Source organism: Calidris pugnax, unplaced genomic scaffold (genome assembly GCF_001431845.1).
Source record: "Calidris pugnax isolate Ruff unplaced genomic scaffold, ASM143184v1 scaffold8, whole genome shotgun sequence".
NCBI classification, from domain to species: Eukaryota; Metazoa; Chordata; class Aves; order Charadriiformes; family Scolopacidae; genus Calidris; species Calidris pugnax.
In genome coordinates this window covers 10,919,420-10,933,510 of record NW_015090830.1, presented here as the reverse complement: position 1 = coordinate 10,933,510, position 14,091 = coordinate 10,919,420, and positions in this window count along the sequence as shown.

The window sequence follows — 14,091 nt, the reverse complement described above, 5'->3', positions numbered from 1 at the left end:
ACATTCCTGTCAGTGGTTATAGATCCCTATTACAGTTCATCCTGATTATTGTGCATTACAGCAGCTTTTGAATGTGAGGATGAATCTTAAGGAAGGTGCTATCAAAATCTTGAACTTGTCAAGAAAGGATGACTGGAGAGCTGGGAGCACATTTAAATTAGCATGAGTAATTTTCTGGAAAGACATTATTCCTGAGGCATGGGGATGTCAACTGTGAGACTAACTAGAGAACTGGAAAGGACTTTCAGAACTGTCAGCTTTGTTAAACTTTCACACCAAAACCTGAAGTTGGGAGCATAAGGTCTGCTATTAAGACTCCTCACAATTTGAATGCTTGGCTTTGTGTGGGTCATCCCTCCCCTTACCCCTGCTTTCAGTAGCCAATAAGGTATAAGGTTCTCCTGAGAAATGCTAAGAATAGTTCTGTGTATTTCATAAGGAAGCTGTACAAATTGTGCACACCTTACCTTATACGTTAACAATGGCAACATTTTACACTCTGAGTTGGTAATTGATAATCAGATGAAAGGAGGGAATTATTGATAATAAGACATTATAATACAAGTAAACTATTACTATACATTAGCATTCTATAATGTCAATGGAAAGAAAGAGCTTTAAAAATTACTGTGTGTCTGGCAGTTGTGGTTCACACTTCCTGCACACTGACACAATAAGCACACTTCTCGGTGTTCAAATGGAAGCGTTTTATGTGGAAGTGACCTAGTATAACAGATATGGGTAATGAATGTGAAGTATTCAAAGACATACGTAAATATTAGTGAAGACAGAAAGGCCAGATGCTAAGATGCAATTTTAAAATTAAAAAAGGTATTTTCCAATTATATTGGAGCAGGTGGAGAGCTTGCAAGAACTCTGTTTCTTAACCTTCTTCCTAGAATTGCTGGGCTGTACCCAAATGCTGTTGTTATTGATGGGATTCTCTTCCTTAACCTTGCTCAGCTTCAAATGAGGTTTCCCTAGCATTTTTGCTGGTCGAGCCATCCACCAGGAGATGTAGCAGAAGATTTTAATACCCTCTGTTGCAAATTTCGAAATATCTTTTCTAGTTTACCTATGCTATGTAATAATTTGTTCTGAGTCACTTTACTAAATGTATGGTTGGACAATAGTAGTGTTCTCTACAGGAACTGTATTTTTTTCTACTAGCTTTTTTTACCATAGAATTGTAGGGCACCTATTCATTAGTTTGAAATCTTTAATATAAATATCCATTCTTCATAATTATTCTTTTATTTTTATTAACAAGGTTTGTTTTTCTTTCTTTCTCCCTTGTTCTTCTATGTGAGGCTATTGAACCGTTAATACTCATAGATCTGTGCTGAACTAAATAATTGCCTCTTAGAGCTCCTCAAATAATTTTACATTATTTTTTATGATCAATATTTGCTTAACTGTGGAAACAGGTGCTTTAAAAAGCAACAAACAACAAAACTGCTAAATTGTAAACAGGGGCGGGAAACCTACACAGAGTCATGTTGTCCTAAGATAGAGACACTGTTTACTGAGGCTGAAGGTGCTGTGTACCAGCCAGACTGTTGAAGTAAAGACAAGTCTATGTAGTCCAATATACTTTTAGTGGATGTCCAGTGAGAGGCCCAGCTTTGGCATGGTGAAAGAGATCAAAACTTTCAAGAGTGTTTGTGTACCCAAGGATACACAAGCTGTGCTATTCCTCAGAAATTTAAGAAAGCTATTTGAGCAATTCTGGCCAACTCATATATATTTTGTCTTTACGCATGTTCTGCCACACACTGTCAAAGAAGTTTGGTCTCCTTTTTTGGAACTTCTGCTGAGCCAAAGTTTATTACAAGAAATAAAAAATATCCTATCAGAATTGTATTCTACTAAATCTTCTTTATCAATCATAGGAAAAACCCCACATTCTGTAGTATATATTCTTGTATAGTTCCTATGTACCCAACAAGCGTCTATAAAAAACAACCCTAAAACTGGGTAAAATATATTTTAGCTGGTACTTTCCTAGACCATGGATACTGGGTAACTAGCTTATGGTGAAGTCTGTGCTAGTGATTTTTCACTGTGAAAGCATGAAATGTAACCACAGTACAACTACACTCTCATTTTGCTACCAGAAGCAATGTTTCTTTACTTGTTTCCTGACACAAAATTGATGTTTAGATATAAGATGGATTATCAGAATACTGAGAATTTAGAACTCCTTTCCAAATTCTTTTGTTTTGAAATAGCCCAAACAGGTGGCTTCATGGCAAGATACTTTCTGTTAATGTCTGGGGAGAGAATTATAATGTGGTTCTTTTTATTCAGACTTAACAGCACATTTAGGCTGGAATGGACTTTGCTGCAAGAAACCCACATATTTATCAGATGCTGTCCATTTGAAATTAGAAGCAAGACGCTGTAAAATGCTGAAACTGTAAATACAATGTATTTAGGTTTTCAGAAACTCAAATGAGAAACTGGGACTCTAACTGGGATTGAGTGTACCCTCAGTAAGTTTGTCAATGACAGCAAGTTGAGTGGGAGTGTAGACCTGCTTGAGGGTAGAAAGGTGTTGCAGAGAGATCTGGACAGGCTGGGTCAATTGGTCGAGGCCAATGGTATGAGGTTCAACAAGGCCAAGTGCCGGGTCTTGCATTTGGGTCACAGCAAACCCATGCAGCACTACAGGCTTGGGGAAGAGTGGCTGGAGAGCCACTGGAGACCTGGGGGTGTCAGTCAACAGCCGACTTAATCAGTGTGCCCAGGTGGCCAAGAAGACAAACAGCATCCTGGTCTGTATCAGGAACAGTGTGGGCAGCAGAACTCAGGAAGTGATCATCCCCCCTGTACTCAGCACTAGTGAGCTCCCACCTTGTTCTGGTTTTGGGTCCCTAACTACAAGAAAGATGCTGAGATGCTGGAGCATGTCCAGAGAAGGGCAACAAAACTGATGACAGGTCTGGAGTGCAAATCTGATGAGGAGTGACTGAGGGAACTGGGATTGTTTAGCATAGAAAGAAGGAGCCTGAAGGGAGACCTTATTGCTTTCTACAACTACTTGAAAGGAGGTTGTAGAGAGGTGGGGGTCAGCCTCTTCTCCCAAGGAACAGATGATAAGACAAAAAGAAATGGCCTCGAGCTGCACCAGGGGAGGTTTAGATAGCATATTAGGAAAAATTTCTTCACTGAAATGGTTATTAAGCATTGGAATGGGCTGCCCAGAGAAGTGGTTGAGTCACCATCCCTGGTGGTATTTAAAAGATGGGTAGATGTAGTGCTTAGAGATATGGTTTAGTGATGGTTTTTGTCAGTGTTAGGTTGATGAGGGAACTAGATGATCTGAAAGGTCCCTTCCAACCTAGGCAATTCTATGATTCCATGATTCCATAACTATCCAGTGGGAATTAAGGCTATTAGAAGGAGGTCATCATTGGCAAAAATACTTATGGAGAAATACCTTTTATTCAAATTTAATTATACAGTGGAATCTTTAGCAAATAAAAAACATAAAGTTAAAAAATGAGGAGAATTTATGTCCTTCCACAGGAGAAGCAAAGGTAATATATCTTAATTTGAAGGAAATTTACTATTTAGCAATGTACAGCTATTAGCATGTAACAGAATAATTATTATTCTAGGTGTTAGATAGCAATGATACCCAAACATTAGTTCATTAAGTCATTTCCATGGCATTCAAATATTCTTATCTAAAAGGCGCTAATACATATGGAAAGTGCTAATATAGAAACAAGAGCAAACATTTAATTTAGGGTTTTTATTCAGTTATAGAACACCATTTGGCTGAAATTCCAGTACTATAGTAATGGGAAACATTTCAAAGCTAACTTGTCTTAATTTCTGTACCTAATGATCTTCTCTCTCTCCTCTGTTTCCCTTCCTCTCCTCAGTATACTTTGTCTCCCATTAAAGCAACCATCTGCTAAAACCAGCGATTATATTACTTAATTACGCAAAATTTGAATATATTTTTATCATTACACTGCCTTCCATTAAATATTATGTTTGTGGCTAATGGCATCTTTTTCTTATGTGTTGACAGCTCATTTTGTCAGATTTATTGTGCAATAACTCAGTATCTTACTAATAATGTATCTCTACTACTAAGATTAATAATTCTCATAGAAAGCTGTTCACAGAAACATAGAAAAATGCCAGTGTTCATAATAGCAAACTCTTAGTTACAGAAGCATCCTAATTATATTCATTTTCATTAAAGTAACCATGAATAAATGCCATATTCAGGGTGTATCTGAGTTCAAGTATGGCATGAAATCGATTTTATATTCTAGTATGATATGCTTAGCACTTACAAACTTTGAAAGAAGCAATAAGAAAGCATAAATGTTTTTGTGGTAGCTCACCTGCAAATCTGTTCATGTGTAACATAAAAAAGTCCTTTGATACAAGCTCCTTTCTTTCACTAAATAAATAATACCTATTTCTCATATACAGTTACGTGTCTATTCCCCCTACATATTCAAGCATTTCTAAAACTTTTGATGCGTTAAAATGACAACACATCAGTGTAGAGGGGAAGTATTGTCATCTTTTCTTTTTCTTTTTCCTTTTTTTTTTTTTTGTTTTTTTGGGGGTTTTTTTGTGTGGTTTTGTATGGTTTTTGTTGGTTTTGGTTTTGGTTTTTGTTTTGTTTTATTTTTTATTTTTTTTTATAGGCAGGAAATAAAACTTGCAGAAGTGAAGGATCCCTGGACTACAGCAGCTTCTGAGTCTTAGGTACCAGCATCCAGAATGGAAACCAGAAGCATGTGTCAACGTAGAGAACAATGTCTCAGCATGGATTTCACAAGCAGCAAGAGCCAGCTGGTATCTGAACATTCCCTAAGAAATCATTCTGAATGTTTCCTAAGTACAGCTGTCTGCAGTTAGTTAAAACAGAAATTCTGAAGATTTATCAGGATTCATCTTAAATTTTTCATCTTTCATGCCTCACTAGATACCACGGTGATCTATCTGCCATGTGAGATGCATAGCCTAGGAGTTGTTTGCTATTTTAATTTCTTCCAAAGAACACACCTGGTCAAATACTTCTTCAAATATGACAAGAGAAAATTTCCCTCCCTTTTTTTTTAACACTGTATTGGTCAGAGACTTGGTCAGACAGTAGGAGATCCAGATTTAATTTCCTGCCTGCCTAAGGAACTTCAAACACATTCTGTTATTTCCCAGGAAAGAAACTTACCTTACAAACTGTTCAGCCCTGCTGAGGCTGTGTAACTAGGCAGAAGAGAATGAAAAATTAATTAGGCCAGAGAGCGAGGAAAATGTTCACAATGCTCTGGAGTGCTGGTTTGGGCACGCAAAATGAATCTGTGGGATGAATGCGAGGAAAGACTCACATGCAGCTTTCTATCGTGTGAAGCAACCGTACTATATACAATCAGGAATTACGTACTGCTCAAGATTTGAGCTGGTGACAGAACTTTGTTCTATACAAGATGACATTTTTCTATACGCTGACATTTTTCCTACCTTTTAACAAACTCTTTCATCTGTGCTATTCTGAACTCTCCTTCTCATGTGTGCTCCCAACTATGCTCCAAAAAAGCACAGAGCTTTCACAGATAAAGATGGCAGGAAAAAAGAACTAAGTTGTCTCCCACTCCTGTATTTTCAGTTCTCAGATTTACTTTTCTGGATGGGTGTAATGGTATCCACTTTCCATTATGATGTTATGGAGAAAATTACCTACTCCAAAGTAGCACAAAGTTAAAAAGGGCTTATAAAGATGAAAGTTGTGGAACTGAAAGGCATACTTAATCTACTTATACTATTGCCAAATCCAAATAGTGTCTCTTTCCTTTCCTATCCAGATAACAAGCTTATTCTCCAACATGGTCAGAGACTCAGTAGGAGAATCCTCTCTCTTCTGCAGAATCCTCTGCAGGAGAGAATCCTGAAATAGAGAGGGGTGTTAGCTTTCATACCTAGTCTTTTCTTGGATTATATGCAGTTCAGTTCTAGCTTTCTACATAAATTATTGATTCTCGAGGTGGCACCAGTGATGTCTCTCTCCCATTATGATGCACCCTCTCCTCTTTAAACGTAAACATTTGGCAGGCCAGGTGCTCTCTCCAGCTCTTCTGTTTTTGACAAAACTAAGCACTGAGAGGTATTCACACCTGTCCCGCCCAAGTGAGATGGCATTTAAATCTTAGGATGAAGCTGTTCTATGCAAATAGATTTTTTTCAGTTGTGAAAATCATCACTCACTATTTATACAAACCTGTGTATGGAATGAATACATGCAGCTCATTACTAGCTATAGTTTGGAACTGGAAAGGATAGTAACTGATTTGGCTGCATATTGTGTTTGGAACTGGCTTCCAGTACATCTTTCAGGTATACTGCAGCAGTGCATTTGTTTCTGGAATTAGAATTTTAAAAATCCCAAAAGGATGTGAATTTTTGTGTTGGTTTTCTTTTTTTCTTCCAGAAAATCAAGGTTCATGTTAAAAAGACTTTTAGACTTTGATCTTTTGAAAACATTTTTAGTTCAATGACAGCTAATCCCTAAACTCAAACTTTTTTTTTCCCTCTCCCAAAAATTAGAATTATAGAATTGGAAGTGATGCATAAGGATCATCAAGTCAAACTCCCTGTTTCTCACAGAACTACCTAACACTAAACAATATGACTAAGAACATTGTCCAGATGCATCTTGAACTCTGATAGAATTGGTGCTGTGGTCCTGGGGAGCCTGTTCCAGTGACCAACAACCCTCTCAGTGAAGAACCTTTTCCTAATGTCCAATCTGAACCTCCCCTGACGCAGCTTCCTTCCATTTCCTCATGTCCTGTCACTGGTTACCTTATTCCTTTGAGGCCACTCTACCCTCAAGAGAGTCCACAGCTCCTCTTAATTTAATGCCTTACTTAATGTATGTTCAATTCCTGTGTCTAAAAACTTTAAAGAGCGCTGGTCTTAAAACTGAGCCCCGGGGAACCCCACTGGTGACTGGCCGCCAGCCTGACATAACCCCATTTACTGTAACTCTTTGAGCCTGACCCATCAACCAATTGTTCACCCAGTGTATTAGGAACTTGTCTAGCTGTATGCTGGATATTTTGTCCAGAAGGATACTGCAATAGACAGTATCACAAGCTTTGCTAAAATCAAACCCCACATCTACTGGCTTCCCTTGGTCAACTAGATGGGTTACCATGTTCCATTTACTGTAACTCTTTGAGCCTGACCCATCAACCAATTGTTCACCCAGTGTATTAGGAACTTGTCTAGCTGTATGCTGGATATTTTGTCCAGAAGGATACTGCAATAGACAGTATCACAAGCTTTGCTAAAATCAAACCCCACATCTACTGGCTTCCCTTGGTCAACTAGATGGGTTACCATGTTATAAAAGGAAATTAAGTTGGTTAAGCAGGACTTTTCCATTGTGAACCTGTGCTGGCTATGACCAGTGAATGCATTGTTTCTCAAGTGGTTTTTAATACATTACAAAACATTAACAATACTGAAGAACCAGTATTGATCCCGTTACTGATATAAGATATACAAGAATTATAGTCAGCCAATTCTACAGTAGGAAGCTGTGCACTCCCAGCAGTGGACAGCAAATGTTGGACACTGAGAGTGCTCCAGCTTCAGGAGGAAAGGAGGGGCTCAAGGGTCCCTCACGGGGGCAAGAAGTTCTCTAGATTGCCACATCAAGGGAGAGAAAAAACGTTGCAGCAAACTTTTCTAATTTATATTGAATGTTATGTTCATGATATGAAATAATTCTGTTGGCCAGCTTGGGTCGAGTGCCCTGGTCTCATTCCTCCTCCTCCCTGCACCTGGATGCAGCAAACTTTTCTAATTTATATTGAATGTTATGTTCATGATATGAAATAATTCTGTTGGCCAGCTTGGGTCGAGTGCCCTGGTCTCATTCCTCCTCCTCCCTGCACCTGGATAGCTCAAAAACACTGAGACCTTGAATCCCACATGACATGGCTGGCCATAAAGTAAATATTTTCACAAATTCAGACACTATAGTCTTCTAAAAGTGCACTTTTCCCAAGCACTAGAAGATAAATTAGTCCTGTGTCACTCAAACCAGGACAATTTTTAAATTCTAAAATTATTTCTGTTACCAGAACATACAGGAGCTGTATTGATAGACTGCAGAATCTCAAGTGTTACATCAGCAAAGATAATTTATGCTGATATTGTGCCATCTAAATGCAGATGACTGAAGTACAGACTGATACAGATCACACAGGAATATAAAAGGAATAAAAAAAAAGAAGTCGTTTTGTGCAGCTTCCATGTGATTTGAGAAAGTACGGAGCTAGCATCACAATGTAAATGTAGCTGCTCAAAATGTTTATGGAAAAGCAGCCTGCTTGCTGTTTGTGTAGCAGAGCTGATACCTACAGGTCATGGCTCAGACCGTTTAAGAGTTCTCCCCCACAGAAGACAATAGTGCCACTTCTGCCATCTCCTTCAGCCTTAGCTTGGAACCACATGAGTCTGCCGTCCCCTGTTGGACTGATGGCTGCCAGAATCTTCACCGAACTGTTCGGTTCACTCATCTCGTGGAGAACTGCTCTCTGTTGCCAGGCTGCTTGCCTGTCACTTCAGGAAGCTGAAGCAGGTCAGTGCAAGAGAGGGAAGGGCAATGTGTGTCTGTGATTGGGAAGGAAGCAAAGAAACCAGTGCATTCACCTTTTTAGAATGAAAAGATCTACTTAGCCCAAGCTGTAATTCCTAACATCATGCTTAGTCCCTCTTTCTGCTGAAATACTCTCACCTCTTTAAGCCTAACCCAACCTTTTAAATTGGGACTATTGGTATGCATCACAGAAAACTAAAGTTCTAAGGAGCATTTTCAGTTTCCTGTTAGAACAACAGGAAAATAAAACCTTTTTTTTTTTTTTTTTCTCATGAGAGTTCATATCAGAAAAAATATTAATGTGTCAAAGCCAGCTACATTCAAGCATTTCAGAAGAAACAGTGCAGGGGAATGTGATATTTCAAAGTAAGTGAACTTCTATATTGTGAAGGCTCCTTTCAGCTTCACAAAGTACTGAAGGATCACAACAGTGTGTGCAGAACATTCATAGAGCGAGGACATTATTAATGCCTAAATTTTGTTGTGACCTACATCCTTGTTCTTCCGCAGCTTTCTATAATCTTTTTCTCTGTAATTGAAGAACCACAGTACACAGTTTTCTCTTGCATGATGACAAGAGGAAACCTACAGAGTTACTTTTCTCTCCTTGCATTTCTATTAAAAAAAAAAATAATCCATGTCTTCCCCATGGATACCCACAGTTTTGTCGTACCTTTTATTTGCTCGTGGAAGACACCTCAGCTTCATTTTGTTTTATGGGAGTGACTTCAAGCAGTTTTGATTATCTCAGGGCCACCAAAGATCATAAAAAAATATTCCTCTAACAACAATCTCCGGTGAGCTGCAATCCATGCACAACGAACACTTGAATCTTATGGGACAGTCACTTTCAAACGATTCCTTTTAGTTCTAAATATCATCAAGGAAATAAAAATAAAACAAATGCAAATTTTTCAATAAAATGAATACTTTATAAATTTTGAAAGTGGTTGGTTATAAAACTCATCTTTGTAATGCTAGAGGCAATTTTAAATGGTTTTATTTCTATAGCTCCCTGACAGTATTTCTGAGTAATGAATGCCATGACTGGGAAGCAAAAATTGCCTACTGTTCCTACTGTGAGTACCCCAGAGGTTACATGTAGTAAGCATCTACGCTACGGCAGTCTATTTTAAAGTCTATAAAACCAGACCATAGCTACTCAATCCTATTTACACACGATGGATTTTTTGTGATTGTCAACATCTCTAGTTGAAACATTATGCTTATAACTAATGAGTATTTTTGTACACCTCATTCTGAATATCATTCTTTACCCTACAGCAATCATTGATGATCATTACATGGCAACTGAAGCAAAAATGCACCTGAAATAGCCAGTTAGAATTGTTCTCAAGATGATAGCAGGAGAAAAAGAAAGTGTTAACTTTTCATTTCCATATCGGTCAGGCAATGCAATATAGTTAGATTTGTTTTGTATTACTCTAGAGTTGCTTTGTAAGTTGGAATTCCATCTTCAACTGTTCAGTTTTCATCGAAGTAGTCGTCTTGAAAATAACTTAATGTGAAATGGGAATATAAGCACCTACATAGCAAGTTGAAAACCAAACAATGCTGTCTTACACTTTGATCTCCAACTTGAAACTGGGCATTCAGATACCAGCATGACAAATGCTAACTTTTGAAATTAGGATGATTGGCAGTGTTTAGTGCATTGAGGCCATAAACCACAGATTTAAATCAAGGTATTGAATGGAACAGGTACTGACTTAAATTATAGAAGGAAAATTGAAGTGAAATATGTGTGAAATGTGACAATAGTTATAAAACGGAGCATAATAAGCAAAATGCAGACTTTCCAAGGACACTACTGTGACACCTGTTGAATCTTTTCTTATTTGATATCTTCATTAGTGACCTGGAAGAAGTAATAAACAACGTTTTTAGCTACTGCCTTGTCAACAGATTTAACTGCTGATAAGAATAGAGGAATATCCTAAAGGTAAATTGAGAATAAGCAAGAAAATAACAATGAGATGCAGCTTGGAAAAAATGAATATTGGTAGTTTTATGGTAAATATGAAACATTGTCCACACAATTGTGGGTCAGGAGGATGACTCTAGAAATTATAACAAAGTTCAAGGTAGCAGTATTCACTTTGTTAAAGGAGACTTCACATATGTGGAATGAAATCTGAAAAATTTAATTTTTGCTTTCATATGCATGAAAACATTGTAATAATTCCATTTATGTGACTTTGATATAAACATACCTAGACTATATTGGTTGGTTGGTTAGTTTTCTTTGCAAGAGAGGTATTGACAAATAAGAATCCAAATGGAATATCAAGAGATTATTTAATAAGGGAGCTAGAGGCATAGTCTTATAATGTGTTGCTTGGATAAACAATGACTGAAAGCAGGAAAAGGCATAAGAAGACATGGGAGGGAAGGGGAAAGAATGGAACAGCATTATATAAAATGTAATAACTAAGAGAAATGGCTATAAAAAGTAAAACACTGGCTGGATGATAGACACTTTTTTCTGAGACTGAAAGCTGTCTCAGACAGCAAGTTTTGTCAAGTTACACCTTCAAGGCGGGTCATGACTGTCACAGTGTCTGTGACAGAAACATTCCATCATGAGGCCAGAGTACACACCGGAAAAAGGCTTTTGATTTGTTTGAGTAGAAAAATATTTTTTATTAGTTTAGTAAGGGCAACGGTAAGCACTGAAATATACTGTAGTTTTTAATAGTTTTCAGTTTTTCATGACTGTCTGAAGTAAGCAATTTGGAAAAGATCAGAAAAAAATTCTATCATAATTCATAGGCAGAAAGTTTCAATGTTTTTTTCAGTAAAGACTATGAAGTTACATAAAACAGTAAGGTGGCTGCTGCAGTTATCAGAACTACATCATACTATTACTTGTCATCATTCATGTGGATCATCTGATTACCTCAGCAAAGGCTGTAGGTATTTTCTTTCTTCAAGATTAAGTCATAGTTCTCCACATCTTAATATTTAGTAGCTTCTTGTTGAGAAAGCAATTCAGAATTAGCTGAAATTTCCAGTTTTTATCTCAAGGGTCAGTGATGCCTTGAACCACGGAATTGCTACATCTCTGAGAGCGATTCATTATTGCACAGCTGAAAGAGAAATAATACGTTGTTTGCTGATTATATTCAAGGCATCAGTGAAGCTGCTGTTTTGAATGTAGATAATTGTTCAATACTTGCAACAGCTAATGTTAATATCAACCTCAGGAGATACCATTCTATTAGAAATTAGCAAAAACTAGAATATTTTATTCCAGTTTTATTCTCAATTTAATTTCCAGTTCCAAATTCTCAATATTCCAGTTTTCAAATGTACATTACAGAGGAGTGGCCCAAACCACAACTATTTTGTGTAGAAGATTGTTTAATAAGAGTTCTCAATCACTTTGCCATCTAAGAGAGCAATTTCAGAAGATATTTCATTCCATCAGTCATAATTTTATGGAATTGCACGGGCAGTTCAAATGTACACATCGCTGAAAACACATATATGAAAGGAAGATGCTGTTTCCTTTAAAAATTTCAAGCTTTCTCCCTGTTGGTTTTCCATATCTTTCACCTGGAAGGGTAGTCAGCCAGTGTTTTAGATTAGACCTAATGCCTCAGTAGACTTTAAAGACCTTAAAACTGTTAATTCGCTTTGTATCAAAGAGAAATTATTTTAAAGGAAATAGTCACACAGTACTGGGCTACAGCAAAACTGAAAAGAAATCAATCTATTGTCTCTGTATCTTGGGGTTTTCACCTGGAAAAGGAGTATCTCAGTTTAAACCCTCTTGAAAAATACACTGAAACAAGCTTGCTCCAAAGGAGCTTTGTAGCTTGGTTTTTAAGTTGCTTTTTAGGGATTTTGAGGGAAGGTGGGGTGTTTGTCTTTTTTTAAATGTGCGTAATCTCAAAGAGAGTATAATCTTTGTTGGCAACAGCAAGGGCAGGTAGTTCCTTCAGGAGCCAAGCTCCTCCAGGATCCAAGCATGGTAACATCATAATCGTCATTATCATCAGAGGCAGTGGCCTCACCAGCAAGGATCCTGCACCTGAGGGAGGCAAGCAGGCCAGGGGTTGTGATGGTAGGTAGCCTCACGGTAGGTAGCCTCACAGTAAGTACCTGATCATCAGTAAGTCCACAGTGATAAGGTAGGTCCAAGCCAGAAAGTTGAGTCAGCAGCTCATGATCAGGTCTGGAACAGTAACTGACGTCAAGCACAGTCCAGTGATCAGCTGTCCAGTCCATAGTGATGAGGTCCTCAGTTTACAGGCCAGGGTCTGGATCAACAAGGTGAATAGTCAGGCAAAAGACCGGCTGTGATACAACTGCAAATGTAGCACAGGCATGGGGTAAGGGTGAGAGCCTTAGCTTAAAAAGCAACTTCCAAGAGAAGACAGGGTGGCTCTCAGTGAGTCTTCTAGATTTATTAAGAGCAGCTTTATTCATGGTCACTGCCGGTGCGCTTTCTAAATTGGCCCTAATGCAGCAAGACAAATCCCCAAGTATAGGGAAGCTGAGATCAGATCTCTGACAGTCTCTACCCCTCAACCAGAGTAAAAGTTTGACCCCAGGTCTCCCGGAAGTCTGAAATTGGAATTGGTATTTTGAAAAGAGGCTTCATCAATCATTACACTGTTTCGTAAGTGATACTAGCTTCAGGAGAAAGATTGGATGTGTGATCTTACAGAAGGAGAAATACCTTTTTGCAGTTAAGAAAAAAGTTTCTTTTCTGCTCCTGGAGAAAAGAAAGATTTAAAACACACCTCTTTGTATCCTAGTTTCTTCTGTCAGTGAGGTAAAAATATTTTAGTAAATCTAATTCACTGATATGTAACTGTTCTAAGTTTGGGGGTTTTGTTCTGTCAAGGCAGTCATGGTACTGAATTCAGGTTTACTGCTACCATTAAAATGGCAAGGTATGTAACAGTTAGATGCTGCCATTCTGAGTGTTGGAAGACACATGGTCTTTCAGCTATCTATTTCCTCTTCATTTGCTTAAATAAACAGGACTGGAGTTTACAAGAAAATAGTTTACTGTAAGATAATACCTCAGTCCACGTTCATTTCTTCTCCAAACTGAGAATAGCCCATAACATTCTGTATAGCAAAGGGACAATTCAGAAACCAACATTACCACTTGCTACTAAGACTGTTTCTAACCCATGCACTACAACAACTTAGCTGCCTGCTCGCACCTCTATGTTAGGCTAATTTGATTTTGCTATATGTTTAAAATACTAATCTCAATTAAACTGATTTTATCCTGCCTGACTGAAAAACAGAGGAAGGACTGGCAGAAGGAAAGGCAACTAGAAGGTATCAGAGGTCCCTTATTAAACTTAGTGACACTAATGCTCTCCCTTGAGTACAATTAAAGGTAAAGTGAGATGGTGGGACACTGTATACATAAGCAAAGAATTGGCTGATAGGCAAGAAATCAT